At 51.2% G+C, this 21,097-nt stretch overlaps 1 protein-coding gene across 1 annotated transcript in view; it reads left to right on the top strand.

The window, feature by feature from the left end:
* Positions 1–21,097, top strand: part of ADAMTSL2 (ADAMTS like 2) — a 130,258-nt gene continuing 109,161 nt past the window's right edge. Inside the window, exon 1 of the mRNA XM_006029779.2 lies at positions 1–38. The gene's annotated coding sequence lies outside the window, so the exon portion shown is untranslated. The remainder of the gene's footprint in view (positions 39–21,097) is intronic.

Here is a 21,097-nt window from a genome sequence, read left to right as displayed (position 1 = left end):
TGCAGGGCTTCCTGGTGTGGGGAAGAGCTTCAATGCAGGTAAATATTCCTGTCTCTTATTTCTTCTCTGAACCTTCTTCTTTCATAACTGTCTTCAATGGGCAAGTGAAGACTTTGAGGTGGTTCTCTTTGACCTTCCTCCTAGGTCTCTCTCTAGCCTTGGAGGCCAGTGGCTTGGGTCTCTTGCTGGAAGTGAATCCAGCTGGTGGGGAATGAGGAGATGGGTTCATCTCTTTCCTGCAACAGTGGCCATTTCTACATGGGAGGCTTCACTGGAAGGATACAGTACCAAGCCTGGTTTGCTGTCTTTCGGGATGCCAAGATGTAGACACTGTTGTAAGCGGGAGATGCCTTGGCGAGTGGTTGCTGCCCTAGGATGTTTGCAGTCTCCCTTAGCTCCCAGGAGAAGGCCGGTTGGGTCCTTTCTTGGCTTGCTGCTACCATTCCTGCACCCTCCCAAATGCTAATGAATGTCTTAGAGCATCTCTCCTCTCTGAGCGCTACCAGCTGTTGTTTCACCGAGGGGGCCCCGGTGGCATAGGGAGGCTAAACTACTTGTCTGAAGTGATGCAGGACCGGTCTCCGACCTGAGCCCAGATGTGCTGAGTCTGGGCTCAGTGGCTCAAGAGTGAAATGCATGGGGAAAACAAGGCTGTGATGCTGATGCTCTTAGGCAGAGAAGCTGTGCTCGTTCTTGTCCTCATCCCTGCAGAGTAACTCACTTGCTCTAGGCCACATGGGTCCCGGATGCAGGGATGGTAGCAAGAGGGTGGCTGGAAGGAGGTGACAGATGTCCTACAGCTGAGAGGAGCCAGGAGGCCGGTCCATATGGTGCTGACCTCTTACCAAGCCTGAGTGGTGAATTTTAGGTCCAGGCTGTGCTTAGTCGAATGCATTTGGGGTTGGAAAGGCCTTGTGGTAGCTGAGTTGTCTGCACCAGTCAAGCTAAGGGTCCCAGGTGTTTCCTGGGGGCTGGAGCTGCTCCTTTTCCCTGGACCTCAAGGGGACTTACTTTGCTGTGAGCGGTTTTGACTTCTAACCCAGAGCTTGCCAGAGCCCAGTCCTTGCAAATTGATCTTGATATGAGATTTGCAAGCTGGTTTGACAGCTTTTCTGGGAGGCGGGGAGCTGTCAGGATTTCCTTAGGACCCGACTGTCCTGGGGCTGTGTGAGCAAAGGCTAGGGAGGGAGCCAAGCCAGCACAAACTGCTGTGAAACGCTGGGGCTGTTTGCCTCAAATCTTATCCTTTGTGACCATGCCAGCCCGTTTTCACTCCTGCTCTCCATGTGTGAACTCGCACTCTTTGGAGGGAGAGTAGTTTGGCCTCACCCCACTTCATGCATGTTGTTTGTTCAGAACCAAGCTGCTTGTCCCCTGAAAAATCCTCATGTGCAGCAGCGATGCCTCCTGGGGAAAACAGGATCAACTCCATGGGCCCAATAATAGAAAAAGAAGTGGGATCTAGTAGTGTAACTGGGGAAGGGGGGGTGAAGAAGGCACCAGCCCCAATGGGGGCTATTCTGCCTCTCTTCACTCTGGCCATCTGACCCCAAAGCCTGGGGCAGAACACGTCGGCCTCCCTGGACACATCGTTGCTGACCTCAGGATTGCTGTTCTCAGGCCAAAAAAAAGCTTTAAAAACCAGCTTCAACAGGAAACTGCAGAACAAGCGATCTCCCACAAACTAGACTGAGTTAAGTGTGGCTGAAATGGGGACTGTGGATTCTTATCTCGTTACCTGGATTAGCTTTTGTGACCTCCCCCCTGCCTTTTCCTATGGGTTTCCTGCTAATTTTCTCTTCTTTCTCTCTCCCTCTGTCCCCCTTGTCTCTTGTATTTTAATTTCTCTCTCCTCCTTATACTCTTGCTTTATGCATGTCCTTTCACAGCCTCTGATGCTTGCAAAAGCTTGTGCTCTCTATATGTATATCTTATTTAGTCTGTAAAAAAAAGGTGCATATCTACCCTGCCTTCTGACTGGCTTCAGACTAACAGGAGTAACTACCTCTTTACCTGCTCCAGCGGCCACTGAGGGCTGGCCAGTCACCACACCTCTGCCAAGCGTCCATAAGCGCAGACGTCTGCCCTCTGTCATTGCACCTGTGTTGGGAGGGGAGCTGAGCAGCTGACACACTTATGAGTCCTATCAAGAGGTGCAATCCAGTCCATCGCCAGTGGCCAGACCGGACTGATTGCACCCGATCCTGTCCAATCCATCGCCATGTTCCCACCCAACCACCTGCCGTAGGATGCGACTCTCCAGTGAGACGAGGCTTTTGTCTCATGCGGTTACATAGGCCTGGTTTAGGCTCAGTGGTCTTGCTCTCCTGAGATCCAAGTGGCAGGCTTTTTTTTTCCCCTTCAGACCCTCTGTCTCTCCCTGCTCAGTTTTTAACTATTATAAAGCCTCTTGCTACAGAGTTCCCATCTGATAACTCCCAGAGTTTCTTGATGCTGTGTTTAGAAAGCAGGGTTTTAAACCTAGTGCTTTATGAATTAACACAACACGTGGTTGATGAATAGTAGAAAGGTTTGTTTTAATAACTACCAACAAGCTACAAAACTAAATAATAGAAAAAGACTCTCTTTCCCAATATAAAACAAGCTATTGGTCCTTACTATTCGCTTCGCTGCAGAGATCTTTACCCGATGCAGGCAGGAAGCAGTTCTTGTACAGCCTCAAAGCGTGGATCCTTGTGCGCTGGGTGGCAGGATGGCTTGGTCTGGACTGCACACATCTCGCTGGCAAATCTGCTTAGTTTTTATACTGTTTAATTGTACAGCTTCAAAGCATTTTTCCTTGATGGCTGGCCAATTAGAGTGCAAACAAACGGGGACATAAAGGTTGATTATCATAACACAACTGTTAAGTGCCTGGCTCCTGTTCTTGATTTGTCTAGGTGTGAAGACTGGTTTTTCTGCAGCCCCTGCAATTATGGGTCGATTTACAGGGGATGGGTCTGAGTGGTCCAACAGGATCCTTAGAGGTGTCACCAAACCTGTTTGGGGGTATTTGTATATCCATGGGGCAAATTTGCGGTAGCCTATACCGGTGCTGGTCTATTTGCAGAGCTCCAGACATACAGCGAATGATTGACGCGTTGCAACACTGTAGAGTGACATCGGATGCCTGTTTTGAGAAATGTGAGGATGTCGTACAGAACATCCTCCCTATATTCAATGCACCTTTTACAGGTTTCTTTTGAGTTGCATATTTAGCCTTTTGTCTTTTTTAGCTGCTAGGTCAATTGAAATGCATATGTAGTTTCCTTGGCTCACTGGCCCAGCTTTTCTTTTGGTCCTCTTAGCTTGGAAATACACATGTGATGAGCATGTCAGGACTCTGCCAGTAATTTTAACCACTTTAGTATTTTATGGCATGGGTCCGGTATGGGGTACCGCGAGCTCCAGTGTCTTGATGCCTAATGGGTTGCAAGCCATTAGTGGATTTTCTCGTGGCAGTCCGGTTACCACAACCCAGTCTCGCCCCAGCCAGTGTCTTGCATTTTTCTGCAAGAGACACTGTCCAAGCTTTCACGGCTTTCATGTGCAGTGGATAGCACTCCAACGCCCCCACTGCCAATGGCTTATCAACTCTGTGTCTGAGGACAAGCCATTAGAGCTGCTCGGAGCAGTTAGTGTAGCTAAGGTGCAGTGATCAGGGCAGCAGCCCCTGCCACCAGCTTAGGCAGACGGGGCTGGAAAAATAGCACCTGCCACCACTGCCAACTGGCTGCACCGCTGCTGCCGGGAGCCGAGCCACTCCGTTACACCTCTGGTCCAGAGCCTCTGACTTTGATGCCTGGAAAGGTAGGGCTGATTTAATTGCCTTAGCCAGCAGCACCGTAAGCATCCAGCCTGCAAAGGGAACAGCACTAATGGAGAACTGCCGTTTTCCACAGTTTCGGAGCAGCTCCAATGATCGCAGGTTTTTGGAAGGCAAAATAAAACGCTTATTAGGGCTGCTGGGAAATTGCTGGATGCTGTTGTCTTGAGGCTCTCTCCTGGTTCACACGGGAATGTCTCCTAGCATACGATACTCCCTGGCTGGGCTGGAGTCATGAATCCAGCAGCTCTGCTTCTGCGTAGCTGAGGCTGGTTTGGGAGTTGTTCCTAGTCTCTACTCTGCTCTTATCTCCTTGCTTTCGTGGCGTTGTCTGACTTTGTGACCCCCTTCTTGGCAGCAGAGCGTACTCGGAGTCCCTGGAACGATGGCGGAGGAATCTGCAACCATCAGCCAGGAGGGGACAAGTGAAGTGGCTCTGAGCTTGCAAACGCCTGTCTCCCGCGGCAGGTGAACGGATGTTTAGGTTGTTATTGGTAATGTCAACACCCGGCACTGGTTTTTCAGTTGTGCTTCACCTAGAAGAAGGGTTGTGGTGCAGTTACTTAGGGAGCAAGAGCCAGCCAGGTGCCGTGTGCGAGCTTAGTGCTGAAGGTGTCGTAGGCACTTGAGTGATGAATGGTGATGAGATCTTTGCTCTGCTCTTTCCAGGCTGGCCGGTTTCTATGCAGGTTTGTTAAAATTCACAGCTCCTGATGGTTGTCAAGTGTGCCTGGCCATTAAAGTTGCAATTTGGGTGGTGAACCTGGAAAAGAGAGAGGACTTCTCTCTTCCTTGATTTAATGTACTAACCTTCTCTCTGGATCTTGTCCTTAGCGGCTGGGCTCTTGCTGAGTGGGTTCGACCTCTTTCTGCTTCGGTCATGGGAATGTTAAAGCTGCCAATAAATAACTCGTACATCGAGTATCTGAGCTGTCAGCATTATTCCCCTCTCTTTAGGGATGCAGCCCTTGCGTACCGGTGCTGTTTCAATTACAGAGACTTTGCAAGCACGAACAGGAGAACTTTTACAATCTTTTCTCCGGTGCCTGATGAAGGGTGTGTGTGGCTCAAAGCTTGCAATTAAAGATTTTTCTTTTTTTTTCTTTTCTTTTTTTTTTTTTTTTTTTGCGAAGATCTAGTTGGTCCAATAAAAGAGATCATCTCTACTCCAAGTCCTGATTGCCTTTTGCGAACACTAGTGCAGTCCCCCTGGAAGTTAAGGAAGTCGCCTTGTTCCCAGTTTGCAGGCAGGGAAAGGCCACGTGCCCCTGGACAAGCTGGGACTAGAACGGGAATCTCCTGGCCCTGTTCCTAGACCTTCTAGGCTCCCTTCTCCGAGACATCAATTTTAGGTTGCTCTCAATGTAAAGCTGTCATAGTGGAAGGGAAAATCGGGCTGTTGGCTCCCGTGGGTTTCCCGAAAGCTCTCTGAAGTTATGTTGTAATTACAGCACTTGAAGACCAACCCCAGGCCTGCCTCTGGTGCAGGGAACGTCTGAGGAAAGCCAATATCGCTGCTTGAACTTGTCAGAAACCCTGCGTGAGCCTTGGGACGGAGCAGAAATGCAACCCAGAGAAAGGCAAGTGCCCTCGACATCCCCAGCACGTGCTTCCCCGAGGCCAGAAGACTCTGACTTCTTGCCTTCTGTCGTTCTTGCTGGAGTCTTGTGTCTGGTTTTCATCTGTGTCTCTCCGCTACTTGTCCGTGGCAATAACGGGCACGTGCCCTACCACGACTGCTCGGCCCTAAACTCCAGCAGGGCTTGCTCGCCGACCCGTAAACTAAGGGCACTTCGTCTTCTCTTCCCAAGCCAGCCGGAAGCAACCTGGCGGGCCCTGCAGCGCAGTCTGGGTGGCCGGAGGTGGCCGGACCGTGCTGAAGGGTTCAGGGTCTCTCTGGTGGCCGTTGGACTAGGAGAGGCAGGAAACACGCTCTTGTGCCTCTTGAAGCGGCTCCTGTTGTTGCTGGGCACGGAACGAGGCTCGTCTCTCGCAGCGAGGGTGCGGGTGCTGGATGACCACAGCACTTATTTGCCTTGCGGGGTGTGCTCGGAGCCGGGGACACGCAGCATTTCTATTGTTTACGAGAGGGAAAAGCTTCCTCCGTACAGCGTGACTGTAACTGTGCAGCGCTCGCTCGATGGCAGCCCCTTGGTCACCGAGACCACGGTGCAGTTCTTGAGGAACAGCACGGAGCAGGCTGGAGAAGACCATCTCCGGAGCTGGACGTCCCGGTTGGTGGCTGAAGTTTTAAGAAGGCTTCACTGCAGCGGCAGGGCCCCTGACGAGTCGCAGGCCACTGCCAGGAGCCTACCCATGCTCTTCATAAAGCCTGAGCAGTATCTGGAAGGTGGTTTTGTTTGCTGATATCAAGCCGCGGCGATCTGCTAGGAACCACTGCAGGCAGCCGCCTTTGGGGGAGCTGCCTGTCATAGGCACCCCTTAGAGGTCTCCTTTTTATCTGTCCGATGCAAAAGGAAAGGTGTGCCGTGTTAAGGGTTCAAATGGCCTAAGAGGCAGGGTGATGCTTTGCAGAGCCATGGATTTACTTCTCGCCTTCCCCCTTTGAATGCAAACCTGGATGGAGGTTTGACCCTCGTTGATCAAACCTAGTCCCAGGCATCTTTCCTTCTCCCAGCCTTTCACAGCGGCTATCCTCTGCTCCTAGCACCTTGGGTTTGAGGGCAAGGGTCAGAGCACTTCTGCATGGAGGAATTGCCGTTCCGGGTACACCTGGGATGGGGTGGAGGGCAGGCACTGCAGGGTGCTGGGATCCATCCTGCAGACATCGGGATCACTTTTTATCCTTGCTTCACCAGGGAAGGGGAAGCAGCAGCTAGAGTCGGGTAGCTCTTTCGAAATGACGGTGCCTTCCACAGATCCTACGTGCATCTAAAATGCACCAGGAGAACAAGGGAGGCTGATAAGCGAGGGTGGCTGGAAATCAGTGGCGTGCTGTGGAAAGCCACAGATCTCCCCTTCTTCAGAGGGCCTGGCCCGGTGACAGCAAAGAGCCCCAGGGTCTCTCCAGCCCTCCGAGTGGCTCTGGAAGACATCTGGAAGGAGTCTTAACTGTGTGGAGAGCACTTCTTACATGGGATGGAAGTTGTTAGGATATAAATAAAAAGGTGTTTTATAATGACCTGGGCCCTTCTTTTTTTTTTTTCCTCCTCCCTTCTTTCTCTCTCGCTGTTTTGGTAGAGTCTTGCTAAGCCTGAGCATATTTGCCTTGATTGGCAATGTGCATGACATTTTACCAGTGGAGGAGGTGGGCGGCATTTCTGACGCTGCCACGATCCTCTGTGACAGGTGGGGACGTGGTAAAACTTCCGGCACTGGCTTAATACCAATGAAGCTTTGAGATCCTGGGGTGAAGGGGCTGTGGGAGTTGAAATGAGGCCTTGTGAAGGGCAAGGGTTTGGTCTGAGACCTGGGAGGAGGTTGGCATCAGTTCTTTGTCCCTCCGGCCCTATTCGCTCTGCTCTTTCAACAGCATTTCGTTGTGTCGGTGCGAACTCGGAGCAATAAATCTCTGATGCTGCCTTTTACATCCATCGCTCTGCAGCAGCCCTGCAAACTCTTAAGCAATTAATGCTGAGGTCTACTGGCTGCCAATGAGGCATTTGCTTGGTCTAATCTTGCGTGGTGTTGATCATGATGGATTGCATTCTGTAAGCACCTTTTAAAAATTTTTCTCCTGTTGCAAAGGAGAATTTGGCTGCTGGCTCGGCTGGCTGTGGTCCACCCTGGGTGATTAATCTTTGATCTGTTGTGTCTCACTGGGAATGAATTGGGACCTAATAGCTATTTAAGCTAGAAGAGTGGTAAGTAATCTAACAGCTGAGAGGCTGCCATTAGGGAAGGGGTGGCTTAGTTTCTTCAGGCAGCTGAAATTAGTTTGATGGTATGGGCACCTGTATATGAGTCTGCTTTTAGTGCCTGGCACCCATTGCAGTTCTCTTGCAAAAAAAAAAATAAAGCATGCATGAGGGGCCTGTGATGGGACTGAATAAATGTTCAACTTAGTTTTAAGTGGGCAAAGAGAGCGTCCGCACTGCTCTTCTGTATCCTGGTGGAGGGCGGGATTGCGGGGAGCTCGTAGCAATGGCAGGGAGCCTGTAGAGGGGGAAGACATGAATAAGTTCTCCTCTTCCCTTCATCTGTATGGTTCTGGCAGCTTATACGAGGTAATTTGCTGATAGCACATGCGGGAGCTAAGGTAACTTGTGCTAGAGGCACCCACACGATGGAAAACACTGATACAACAGGAGGTTGCTGCACTGACTTGTACCTATATCAAGCACCTGGATAACTGCCATGCTGCCTTGCCTGCGGGGTACTAAAATATTAGTCCTGTTGCTTCAAACACTTGGGAGCTGGGCAGTCTGGATGCTGCTGGGCTATGGAAGACGACTTGCCTTGACCCGAGAGCAAGCGCGTCTGTGAACGGAGGGGGTTGGATTCAACCAACACGTACCATACTTAGACTCCTGGTGGCCCCTGGCGAATTTTAGTATCCAGCCCCCCCTTTTGCTAGAGATGATGATGATGATAAAAATTACCATTTTTGGGCCCCTTTTCTGTCCGGGCCGCCTGGTTCTCCCATGCCTGTGTCCGGCGCTGGATTGACACACACTGAGATCAAATCCTTGCAAAGTTGGGGTGATTGCAAGAGGAGCTCCCAGACTGGGCCTGTTTCTCCCTAAATAGTGTACGTGCCTCTTATTCCCCTCCAAGTGTCCTGAGGGCTGGTCCGCTGAGAGAACAAGAGACTGCTACTGCTGTCAGTAAAGGGTGTTGCTACTTCAGGGCAGCTCTTGGGGTACTTTGCCGCAGCCCATTACAAAGGACTGCATTAATTCTGCGACTGTCCTCTTCAACTCCTCCACCTTCGCAATGCTTCAGCCCCTTCCCCTTAGCACTGGGGGAAGGAGACGGTGAGAGGAGACCCCCTGTTAACAGAGCAGGGCAGATTGTGCCTAGCTGAGGACACTTGACCCCTACTCGTTCCAGTCCAACACACAATGAGCCTTCTCTGTGACGTGCCACTTCCCGCTCCGGGTTGCAAACGCCTTTAAACAAGCAAATACCATACGTACTTGCATATCACGCACACCTCTCCCTTTATAGTTATCCAGAGCTGGGTTGCGTGGAGGAGGGACAGAGTCTGCTGCTCAGCCAGAAGCTGAGGTCTAACCTTCTCGCGACCGCTGGCAGCTTGGCAGAAGTTTTTAGCTGGGCAGGACTGGGCGGGTGAGCGGTGCCGATGAATAGATTCTGCCCCTGCCCCATGCAGCCAGCATTCAGCCTTGATGCTGGGGAAATCTTTTTCTTTTCTTACTCTGCCTTCCCTAAACAAGGTCCATGTCTTATTTGGGGGTTAAGGGGTGATATGCAAGACATTACGGTAGCCATTTCTGTCATTGCGATTACATAGGAAGGGATGCTCCCTGGCTAGGTACTGGAAGGAGCCTGTTGCAGTAGTTCAGCCAAGATCTCAAGGGCATGTGTGTACAATGTGCTCTGTCTGGGGCATGTTAGAAATGTGCTGATGAAGATGATCCAGTGGGTCTCTCTGACTGCTCTCCAGCATGGTGGTGAAGGGGTGGGGGTGGGACAGGAGTGCCTGGGGTCCCAGCTCTGGCTAGAGCTCACGGCTGCTGTGGTGTAGACATACCCCACGTCTCCTCATGTCCGAGGTTGGGAAGTTGATGCAAACTGGGAATGGCTCCAAGGCGAAGGGGTTGGAAAAATCAGGAAATATTGCTGGAATTCTTCTGAAATTTCAAGGGAAAATGTTAATGCTTATTGACAGCTTTTTTGATGAGCTCTAGGGCTGCCTAAAAACGTTAGTCTCCAATATCCACCAGCAGATTTGGCTGGCGCCTCTGGCCAGGGAGTGGAATTCTTGATGGGGAGGGAGGAATTCGCCAGACTGAGACTTCGGAGTTGAAAGCACACTCCCCGCTCCCTCCAGAGCCAAGCCGATGGCTGCAATCACTCCTGTATATTAGTTCTTCCAGCCATCTGTGTCGTGTGCGTCGAAGAAAGGTGTTCAATCCTGTGTGGGTTTCCCAGGCTAGTTGGGAAAGCCTCTGCTCTCACACACAGTGCTGCGCACCAGTGAGAAGATGCTGACCTGGTGAAGTGGCCAGTAGGAGAGGATATAGAAAAATAATCTCCCACCACTGACATATGGCAGATCTGGCAGGTATCCTCTAGTTCGACCTGAAGTATCCTCAGTGCTTAGACTAAGCTCATCGGTGTAGTTGGAGTGCTAGAGGCAGTTTGATGTGTCCCAACCTGACGTCCTCTTCTTTGGTTTCGGACCATCTCCGGTATGTTCGGAGACAACACCTGGCTCTGCCTCCTTCAAGCTGGAGGTGTTTTATGGTGTAAACCTCTCTGTGTGTTGGGATGCAAAAGAAAGTCCTCCCGAGTTTGTCAGCTCCTTTTGCAGGAAATGAATTCATGTCTTGACAAAGCTCCCAGCACCCATAATGACCGAAACCACGCGGATGTCCAGGATGTGTCTGGTGAGAATGGAGCTGGCCATCCCCCCGCCAGTGAGCGAAGAATAGACATCTCCTGACATTGCTGTCCCCTCTTCCGGTTTTTATTCTCCTGCTGGCTGTAATGGAGATTTCGGAGCACAGGGGGGCACTCTCGCTATGGCTTTCAAACCCTTGCTGTCCATGAAAAGAGGAAATTCTTGGTGTGTTTTTTTGGTGGAGGTGGCTGTGCGTTGCTGAGCCTCAACAGGCATTTTCTTCCTTCTAATTTTCCTCGGCAAGGCAGGGAGGGAGGGAGAAGTCTCCAAATAAAAAGTGGGAGGATTTTCTTCTGCATGTGGGGAAGGAACAGCAGCTTCAGCACCAACAGCCCCTGGGGGCCACAAGCGAGATCAAGCCATGGCCTGCGTCTGCACATGGCCAAGTACCCCGTGCAGAGAACGTCACCTAGCGAAACAAGGATGCTACCCTGAACTCTTTCCAAAAAAAGCCTGTTAGTTGTCTTCCCCTTGAAGGTTCAACCTCTTCCCCCTCCTCCTCGGAGTCATCTTGAGGAGATGGGTCAAAAGGCTCGGCAGTCTTGGCAGAGAAGCCTGTGCTCTCAATTAAAAGTGAAAAAGAAGACGGAGACGGTCGAGTTTAATTGTTCAACTCCTGTGCTATTTTTGCTCAAGTGCTACACTTGAGGGGCTGTAGACGGACATGCTGTACCAGGTAGATGCTGCAAAGTCACAGGCACTACATGGGATCTCAAGATCCACTTGTCTTTTCAATTTTTATTTTATTTTTATTAACTTATGTCCTTTCCCCGAGCTCACGCACACAGTGGCCGGCAGATGCAAAAGCTGAACACCCAACCCATTTTTCCTGCCTGCATGTGTTCGTGATGTGTGTGCATGCACATCGCAACAGGAAGCCCATAAAAACACTCCTCTTACCAGCACACAGTCTATTTGCATTGTTCTTGCTTTATATGTATTAACTCTCTGCATTCAAATGCATAATGCAAAGCACCAAAGCCACGCACTTAAGAGAAATGCAGCAAGCAAACATGTGGTGGCTTAAAGGGTAATGTGATTTTGCAGAGAGCCAGGAGGAGGGATGCATCAGCTACAGCTCAGTAGGCTTTCTCCTCCCAACAGCTGTGCAATAGATCATGAACATATGCAAAAAAATCAAGTGCATCAAAGCCATTTGGCAGCTTACCTTACCAAATTCATAAATTCATTTCTATTCCTCTCGTAAGGGGGAAACCAGTCAATCCTCAAGGCTATCTGTCTTTGTCTCTCATCTGGCCACATCCTTTCATAAATCTTCTCCTGTAAGCCTGAGCTGGTGATTACGAGGTTGAGATGTAATAATACTTAGCACCCGTGAATAGCTTTGAGAGCCCAAAGTGCTTTAGGAACAGACATGGCTTGATCTTGGCAAGCCGGGGCTGCTTATTAACTTTATTTTATAGGCACAGGAAACTAAGTCGGGGCCTCTGCGGGGAATTTTAGTGTAGGCCAGTGGTGGAGCCGTGATCTGTTCTCAGTGGGGCAAAGAAGTAGCGTAGCCATGCTGGAAGCCTGAGCTTGAGATAACAGGGCCCCAGTGAGTTAAACATGGCACGATCACATAGTCCAAGCATCTCGGCCCCAAGGAGCTTATTGTCTTTGTGGGCATTTTAAAGGGCATTTGGGGGGGAAAAGGTTGAGAACAGAGAAGCAAATGGTGATCTCAAGGGTGTGCGATGGACTAGAACAAGTGGGTGTCCGTGCTCCTTAGTCCAGTGACCTACACTTTGGCTCGTGTTGCTTCTCAGGGAGACGAGAGGGACTATGCTGCCTTTTCTGCCATTGAGTATAAACAGCCATGCTGAGCAATTGCCCTTGGGCCACCTAGCAAACCAGTGACAGCAGGGAGTGGATCCTGTGCCTCCGGGCCCAGATTCAGTCCATTAGATGGAGCAGTCTGCCCTGGGCTGTGAAATGGGGGGAGATGGAGCCCCTTGCTGCATGCACACACTCTGCTGCTTGTGTTTTTGTGAGGTTGCCTTTGCCTCATGTCCCAGTTGGCTTGCAGGGCAGCTGGAGCACCTGTCCCAGAGCTCCTGGAAGCAGTGGATACTGGGAGGCTTGAAAGGCAACTCACGGAGCGCGTCTACATGAGATGCTTACTGCGCATTAGCCTAATAACACTGTGCGGTAGCAAAACCCATGCTAATAGCCTACTGTGCCATGTTATTAGGCTAATGCGCAGTAAGTGTCACTAAATAACCATGCACTGGTGCTACTGTGCAGTAACTCTAGGTACTGTGCATTTAGTTAGTACTTTATTAAGCAAGTACTAAACTAAATGCACAGTATCTAAGGCGCATTAATGAATATGTAGACGCACCAATGCAGTGTGCTCCATGCTGGCACAAATGGAGGTGGCTCAGGCTATAGTGCTCTTGAGTCATGCTGAGAAAGCAGCTGTGATCCAAACTGCACTTGGCACTTAGGAGGTTTTCATGTGGTTTCCTTTAGGAATGTGCTAGGGGATGGGCACGGTTCTTGGGGGAATCGATCCCGCTTAGTCCAACAACCGGATCTGAACCCAGTACCTTCAGCTCTAAGGGCAACCTGCTCACCTGGGACTCGAGTTCCTTCATGGGGTTTGAAAAAAATCCCACGCTTGCTTACTACTGTAGCTGGGTGCGGTGGCTAATCTCGAATATGCTGCTAGAGGAGGCAAAACCCCGTGATGTACCAAGGTGCCGTACAGTAGCACGGCAAAATCCCAGCAAGGCAACTAGAAAGCATCTATTGAGGAGTCTGCAGTCTTGCAGAAAGCTGTTGCTTCCCTTCCCATCTTGCACCAACCTGACATCAAGCCTGCCTCTTTGTCAGCTAGGCAGGGCCACTTTCTTTTTTCTTTTCCTATTCCCTACTGTCTCTCTCTCTTTGCCTCTTCTTTTCTTTTTTCCCCTTTTTCCACTCCCCGTTAAAGAAGCAACTCTGCGGGGCTGCCATCTGTTTACTTTTTGGACTCCGAACTTGCTGAAATGTGTTTCACTGGATGAAGCAACGCAGAGTAAAAGAACAGAGACTGGCAGGCTGCGTGGTGAGCGGAAAGCCTTTTGTTGGGACTTTGTGGAGTTGGAGACCTCGATGATGGATGCGTATGCAATGGATGGTAATAGCTTTACAAGTATCCAAACATCGAGCAGAAGAATATATGCAGCCCAAGAGACCGAGAGACGCATGGAGGGCAGGACTGGCCCTGCTCACAAAGACATTAGGAGAGCACGGCGCTGAATGAAGTGCCGCAGGGTTCATATGGAGAGCTCTGTATTTGTTCAATGCGTTGGGGGCGGGAGGGGGGGAAGTGTAACCTGGGTTAAAATGAATAAATAAATAAACCTGTTCTGAATATACTGCAAAGACCCAGATTTGGGCTCAGAATATTGTAGTGGCTGGAAAAAAAAATGTTGATCCTAAATGGGGTTCATACTCATCTCCTGGAGGTTGTAGCAGGCTATGTGATTGGACCTGGAGAATTGTATTATTCTAGCTACCATCTTGCTTTCAGAGATGACTACTTGGGGTCTAGACCCATGAAAGACCTAGAAGGTATGGACGGAGTCGGTGAGGGGCTATCCTATAGGAATCCATTGTCACCAGCAGAAAATGGCCTGTCTTGAGGTCCATGGTTTAGCCTTCAAGTGGGTGGAATAGGGCTCTTTGCACAGACGTGTTTGATTTCAGCTTTGATCCCTTGATGTTGGCACGGCCTTTGTCCTGGACAGGCTGTCTCCTCCTATCCGCCCTTAGATCGGCTTGTCTAGTTGGCCTCAGGATCTTTGTATCCCAAAAGCACGGGTTTCTGCTGATTAACACAAGGCCTTTATTTCAAGGGAAAAGGAGACTTTCTCCCTTCTCCCCCTCTCCCAATAGCTCAGGCCATTCAGTGGAAGTAGACTTGGAGTTTGGTGCGGCGAGTATCTGCACAATCCTCCTCCTGCCCAATTGCTGATAGGACAAGAATGCTAGTCTGTCTTGCTGCCTGATTCACCCAAACCCTCGTGGGGCCATCCCTGGATTGTGGGCCGCATACCAGCTAATTTGCAGTGTCTAACACGTATCGCTTTGGACAGGAGTCTGGTGGCACTTGTCCAAGAAACGCACATGGATCCTATTTCCTCCAGAGCAACGAGTGAGTTGGCGGGGAGGTTTCAGCTTCATCAGACATAACCCAGCTTGCCTGTTCTTGCCTGTTTCAGAGAGTGAACCCCACTTGTGTCTTAGGGCTTGGCAGAGCAGGCTGCCATCTGCTCCACCTTGGGTAACGCGGTGACCCGAGCCTCTCTCTGTCAACTGGGTCCCCACGGGGCCATTGCAAGAAAAAAAAACACACGAAGGACTGCAAGGCGCCCAGGCATTGCAGTCAGCAGTGCAATATGAATACCTCAGCCAGTGAGACCTTCTGGGACATTGGCCCAGGGCATTTCAGTAGTCATGGAGCTAAGCTGGAACATGAGGCCCTCTTGCCTTTCTCCACCATAAGGTTTGGGCATGTTTTTGCTCATACCTGGAGCTTGTCCTGGCCCATTTCTGCCTGCTGAGCTTTGAATGAGTCTTTGTTTTGGTGGAGCCTGCCAGGGGACGAGCTGCCAGCAGGTGCTCAGCTGCAGGGGCCCTGGTCCTTTCCTCTGCAGCGGTGGCACCCTCCAGGGCCACCCGGGTGGGCTCCTAGCAGGTTGGGTGCTGCCCCAGCTTGGAGATGGCACCCGGTCTGATCCACCTCTTTCCCAACCCCAAGCTGGGGCAGCACCCAGCCCTCCTGGGCAACCCTGGAGGGCACTGGTGCCGAGGAAGGAAGGACCAAGGGCTGCTTGGCCTGCCAGCAGCTCACCTCTTGGCTGTGGGAGAGGTAGGCAGGCTCTGTTTGAGGGGGGAACCCCACTCCCCCAAAAAAGGATTGGGCTCCTCACCACTCCGAAGGAAGAAGTGGTGAGGTCCCTGATCCTTTTTTTTCCCTGTGGCACCTGCCCGCCTCTCCTGCAGCTGGGGCGGGGGAGCTGACAGCTGTATCATTGCAATTTGCAATGTCACAAATTAAATTAAAACCCCCAAAACTCTTGCACGTGTACCGTATGATGCCATTAAGACGCCCAGTGACATTTTTGTCACGTGTTCATGGTAATGGGGTCACGTGTACAAGTGCCTTACACATCTCTGCTGCTGCACTGCCATAGGCAGAGAGCGAGTGTGTATTAGCAACCCCAGACTTGCATTTTACCAGGGACTCAATGGATTTATGGCAATAGCACTTGATTTCTTGGGTACATCCCCAGTCTGCCTTCTGGAGAACAAATGCTAGAGCGCTGGGCAGACATTCCTCTTTCATTAAGAAAGAAAATAAAAAGGAACCAGCAAGGACCGCTGGGGAAGTGATCAAACTCCAGCCATTGCAGCCACCGGCAGCAAAGCATCTGATGGCTTTAACCAGGTGCGAGACTGACCCAGGCCACTGCTGTCTCGAACTGCCGGCAAGTGCCAAAGAATGTGCGAGCCAATCAAAGGCTTTCGTTAAATCAATAAACACCCTTCCAAGCGGCAGAGCCCTTTGCTCTGGCTTGATTAACACGGCTTGGAATGAAAACCAGATTGGGAAGGTGGCTGGGGGCGGCAGCGGGAGGGAGAAAAGGAAGAGAAATTTCAGTGGATGATGCCAGCAGCCTGCTTATACGTCTTGCATTGCAGACTGATCCCTGCTGGTGGTAACATAGGTGCAAACACGATCGGGACAGCCGTTGGATTGTCCCTGTTGGCCATGGCCAGACTGTCATTTGCTGGAGTTGGGATCCAATTAAGCCCTGCCTCTGAACAGCCCCAAACATCCAGCGGATTCGGATCTGAGCTTTTGTGGCTTGGGGTTGGCTGTAGTTTTTTACACCAAGTGACACACTAAGCTTGTACCCCCTTTAGCGCCATTGATTTTTTTTTTTTTTCAAACCAGTTACCAATCTAAGCCAGATCAGGCGAGGGTGTGCACTGGGCGAAGAGGACAATTCACATCAGCTTTTGACTGGTTTCATGAGATTTGATTTAAAAACCCATGTTTCTTAAGATGACATGAGCCGTGTATGGACAAGGTGGAAGGTGCCAAACACCAGGACTTCATCAATTAGAAGGGACCTCTTCTGAACAGGTCTGCCCAAGAGGCTGCTAAATAAAGGGTTGGGGGGACACCATGACTCGACCTCTTCTGGGTTGTAATCACAGCTCTGCCACTGACTGTCTGGACTCTGGGTGAGTCGCTTGTGTCTGCTGACAAGGCCCAGGTTATAGTTTGCCATCCGTATAGTGGGGAGAATAACCCGTTGCAGGGGTATAGTGAAGACGAGTTAGTATTCAGGCCAAACTATGGCTCACCTGTATGCATGCAGGTCTGCTACGGGTCAATGGTGTTGCACCCAACCCAGACCATAGGTTTGCTCCACAATTGGCAGAGCACTTTGAGAGCGTTAAATTCTTTGTCTAGTGCAGCGTGCATCCTACAAACCCTAATTATCCCACACGGGGGTCATTTTTTCCAAATGCCCATAATTATGTTGCAACCCTCCCTGCTCCCCCCATATTGAGCAACCTATATAACCTTTCAGCTATCCCTAGCCCTCTCAGTTATTTCCAGCCAGGCAACTTGCAGGCCTGTTGTCTTCCCAGTGACTCAGTAGTCTGGGGGGGTCCTGCAAGAGATCTGCATTCGAAGCCTGTTTATGTGTTTATTCCTTGTCTGGGCTTCACTTACCCCCAGCACAAAACCGCCAGCTCTAATGGACCATAATTGGCAGTTTCTTTTTCAACCCAGCCAGTCTGGGGAATGCGAGGCACTGGCACAGCTGGTAGAAGGCCCCAAATGGGAGGCTGTAGGTCAGGAGGGAATGAGGTGCATTGGCCAGGCTGCAGCAAGCCAGGGCAGTGCTAGAGGTCAGGCCGTTGGCAGAGCTGTGCGCCTGTCTAGCTTGGGTGCATGCTATCAGCCTTGTGCATTTGCAGGCAGGGCATTCGCTTGCTCGAAGTCTCCTCTCTCAACTCAATTTGATGTGGCAGCTGCCTCCCCCACCTCCCCCGCCGGCAGGGTGAAGTGTGAGGACACGCTCTCCCTTCAAGGAAGAAGACGCGTCTCGCCGCGGCGGTTATGTCATGCCACAGCCATTCTGTCTGCTTTGCTTTCCGTCCGACTCCTGTCCGCTCCTGTGCTAATGAGCAATAATCATGAATCTTCCTGGAAAGTCAGACGCTTTCCTTTCTGCTCGGCTTTCCGACTGTGGCCCCCCTCTGCGCACCTTCCAGATGTGGACGGAGATGGTCCTGAGTCAACATCCGTTCGGTGGCTTGTGCATTTATTCCAGATTTGGCAGCATCTCTGCTCGACCTTTCAATTGCCCGTCTCTGAAACGGAGCACAGTCCCGGGGTTAGGCATGACTGCAGGTAAGGCAAAGGTCATGGCCCATCAGGTGAGGTGGGACAGAAGCTGGGACATTGGGCAATTCCCATGAAATGCAGTATTTGGCTGGACAATGGGGTATTTGCCAGTGCAGCAAATGTACCCTTGGTGCCCATGGATCTTTCCCCATCCCTTCACCTGGAGACTGGCCATGCCCAGGTGATGTGATGCTGCTTCTCCACTGCAGGAGGATGCCAACAACCAGAGTCCTTCCTGCTCAGGCAGATAGTGGTACCTGGTGATGGTGATGGATGACATGGGGAGCTGGAACGGTCACCTGGGAGTGCCGAGCGCGAGGCCATCCATCACCTGGCGTGCTACCGAGTGAGCACCAGAAGGCAGCTCATTTCGTATAAAGCCTTTTTCATTTTGTCCCTCCCCTTCTGCCTCTTGGCCTCTCATTGTATTCAAACACCGTCCTGATGGGGAACGTTTGCCCCTTTCCTGCCATTCCAGCTCTGGAGAAAGCTCCCTGGATAAGGAAAGACAGCTTGGCTTGGTGGCGGGAGGATGGGTGCGGGTGACAGATCTCATGGCCTGTTTCTGTCTCCGCTGCTCCCCTTGCTGTGTGACTTTCAGCAAGCCGCTCTGTGCCCCAGGTTCCCCTTCTGAAATGGGGTGAGGCTGGCTTTGGGCACAGGCTTGTTATGAAACCAGTGCTAATAATATTTGCCAAGTACTTTGGGGTTGTCCTACTGGAGCTCTTCTCTCCCTGGGTAGTTGGGTGAGCCCTTGCAGTGAGCTCCTTGCTAGGGAAGGGGTTCCCCAGGGAAAGGGTCTCCCTTTTGCACCCACAAAAGCTGAAAAGCATGAAGCAGGGAGGGTTGGGAGCTACACAGGCCCCAAGGGTTAGCGGCTTTTCCACACTACATATGCAGCCCATACTGTTTTGATTATCCTCTTCTCCAGGCTAGCCAGCTTATGCCTGGAGATTGGGAGTTGAGTGCTGGAGCCAGTGGAAAACTAGAAAGCTACTTGGGAAAACCTGGGATGCTCTTGTGGGGTTCAAGGCCCAGTCTAGCCTGGCTGTGGGCAGTCAGGGGATGGGTCTTGTTCACTTTGTCCTCATTTGTGTAGTCTGGGGATAGATGGGGATTGCAAGATGGTAGATGCCAAAGCTGGTGCTTGGGGTAGGGCGCAGGGTCCTCACTGCAGTGGCTCTCCCTTAAGTATCTGCAGCAGAGGGCAGCATTGCAGCAGCAAAAAGGAGAGTTTCCTCGCTAGCTTTTCCTCCTCCTTTCCCCTAGTGTGACCGTGCCACTGTGTGTGTAGTTGCTGTGCCACTGTGTGTAGTTGCAGCAGCAAGCAGAAGGCATCTTAAAGACCATGCTCAAATAAGAGCTCCTGTGCTTGGAGAGGGAGCAGCTCCTATGGGCAGATGACACGGTGGTGCGCTGCATTTGGACAACAGAGCAAACCTAAAGCCAGAAGTACATCAATGCACTAGAAAAGTAACTGGCTTGAAAAGGACGGTTGAATTCAACTCCACGAGCAAGCAGCCAGCCAGCCCCGAGCTGGTCGCAGACAAGCCGTCCCTGCAAATCACGTGATGAAAACATATGAATTGTGCCAGTGACCAACAGGATAGAAGTGTGGCACCCTCCGAGTAAATTCTCATTGTCCAGTCTTGAGGATAGCACCATCTCATTTCTGGAAGTTGGACCGCAGTGTGGAGCTACCCAACGGCTCTTGAGCCTGACCCATGAATTGGACCTACATAAGACGGGGCAGCGGTGACCTCGTGCAGAGCTGGGAGCCGGAATCATTTGCAGAGGAACGTGGCCCAGCGTCAAAGCCAAATACGTCTGGGTGAGCCAAGGTGGTGCCCTCCTCTGAAACGTGGCTTTGTCAAGGCACGTCCCTGTTGCCAGGCTGAGTGTCTGCAGGCCCTGCAGTTCCAGCACAATTGACCCCCAAGCCGATTTTTTTGCTGCACGGATTGCATGCGGCATCTTCCCAGCCCATCCTGACTTAGATCTGCGAGTTTTAGACAGATGCAACGCAGGGCCTGCTGCTCCATTGCTCTTCATTGACTTTCAGCAGAGATCGGAAATGCTGCTGAATCAGACCGGCTCCCATTTCACGGGGCGTGAACGACTGCACGAGATGGAGGGCACTGGCGAATCGGGCCTCCAAGGTGTGATCTGTCTGTAGCACCATCGTTGTGCCTTCCCTAACACACGGTTGGGAAATAATTTTTCCTGTAGTTGAAAGGGTTCATTTGAAGGGAGCGGGAGGAGGCTGTAGTTTGCCTAACAGACTACAGCATTTTGCCACGCTCTTTTTCTGCACCCCCAAGCTGTGAGCTGAATGCTGTCGCATCTCTCTTTTGGCAGACGAGCCAGGCTCAGGCTTATCCCTGCCTGGATGATCCCCCACCACTGCACAGCCCCTGAGCAAGGAGGGCAATATATACATTCATTTTTTGAAATTGGGTGCCATTCAATTCACAAAAGTTACAGAGGGGACTTTGAGTCCAGGGAGGGCTCTAGAGTGCAGATCCTCACGACACGTCACATCTCCGCCTCCTGGGGTGTGCAACACAAACACACCATGCTGCAGGGAAGTCTCTTGGTGCAAAGGCACTTTGTCCCTATGGCACTGTTGTCACTGCAGGGTGATAGCACGTTAGCACCTCCAAGCACTTTATTTCTCCATGTACGATGGTCCCTGTTAAGCTGATCCATGGTCTGTGGGTAAATGGCCCTGGCCGGTTCCTTGGTGAGCAGCACGAGTGCACGTGACCTGAAGTACAACACAGAATCATAGAAATCATAGACAATGAAGGTTGGCAGGGACAGCAGGAGGTCACATCTAGTCCAACCCCCTGCTCAAAGCAGGACCAGCCCCCAACTACATCATCCCAGCCAAGGCTTTGTTGAGCTGGGCCCTAAAATCTTCCAAGGATGGAGAGTCCACCACCTCTCTGGGTAACCTGTCCCAGTGCTTCAGCACCCTCCTAGTGAGAGAGTTTTTCCTAATACCCGACTTAAACCTCCCTTGCTGCAACTTGATAATATCATTACTCTCAAACTCTTGCCTGTGGCTTCTCCCTCTTGTGTTGTCATTTGTCTTTTAGTTGCTGGCTTGCAGCTTCCAACCATCTACCATGGCCTGGGAAGGGGTAGAGGAAGGGTGACCACCACCGAGTGGGGAGGGACAGAGCTTTTGTCCCCTCTTGGGGCAGTCGTCAGAGGCCGTCTGCAGCCTCGGGGAGTTGGCTTTGCATCTGTTTGACCCTGCTCCCACCTGGAAGATCATTTTTGCACCCAGGAGGAG

The sequence above is a fragment of the Alligator sinensis genome, unplaced genomic scaffold (assembly GCF_000455745.1).
Source record: "Alligator sinensis unplaced genomic scaffold, ASM45574v1 scaffold829_1, whole genome shotgun sequence".
In the NCBI taxonomy this organism is placed as follows: Eukaryota; Metazoa; Chordata; order Crocodylia; family Alligatoridae; genus Alligator; species Alligator sinensis.
The sequence above is the reverse complement of the archived record's forward strand: the minus strand, read 5'-3'. Positions and strand labels throughout refer to the sequence as shown.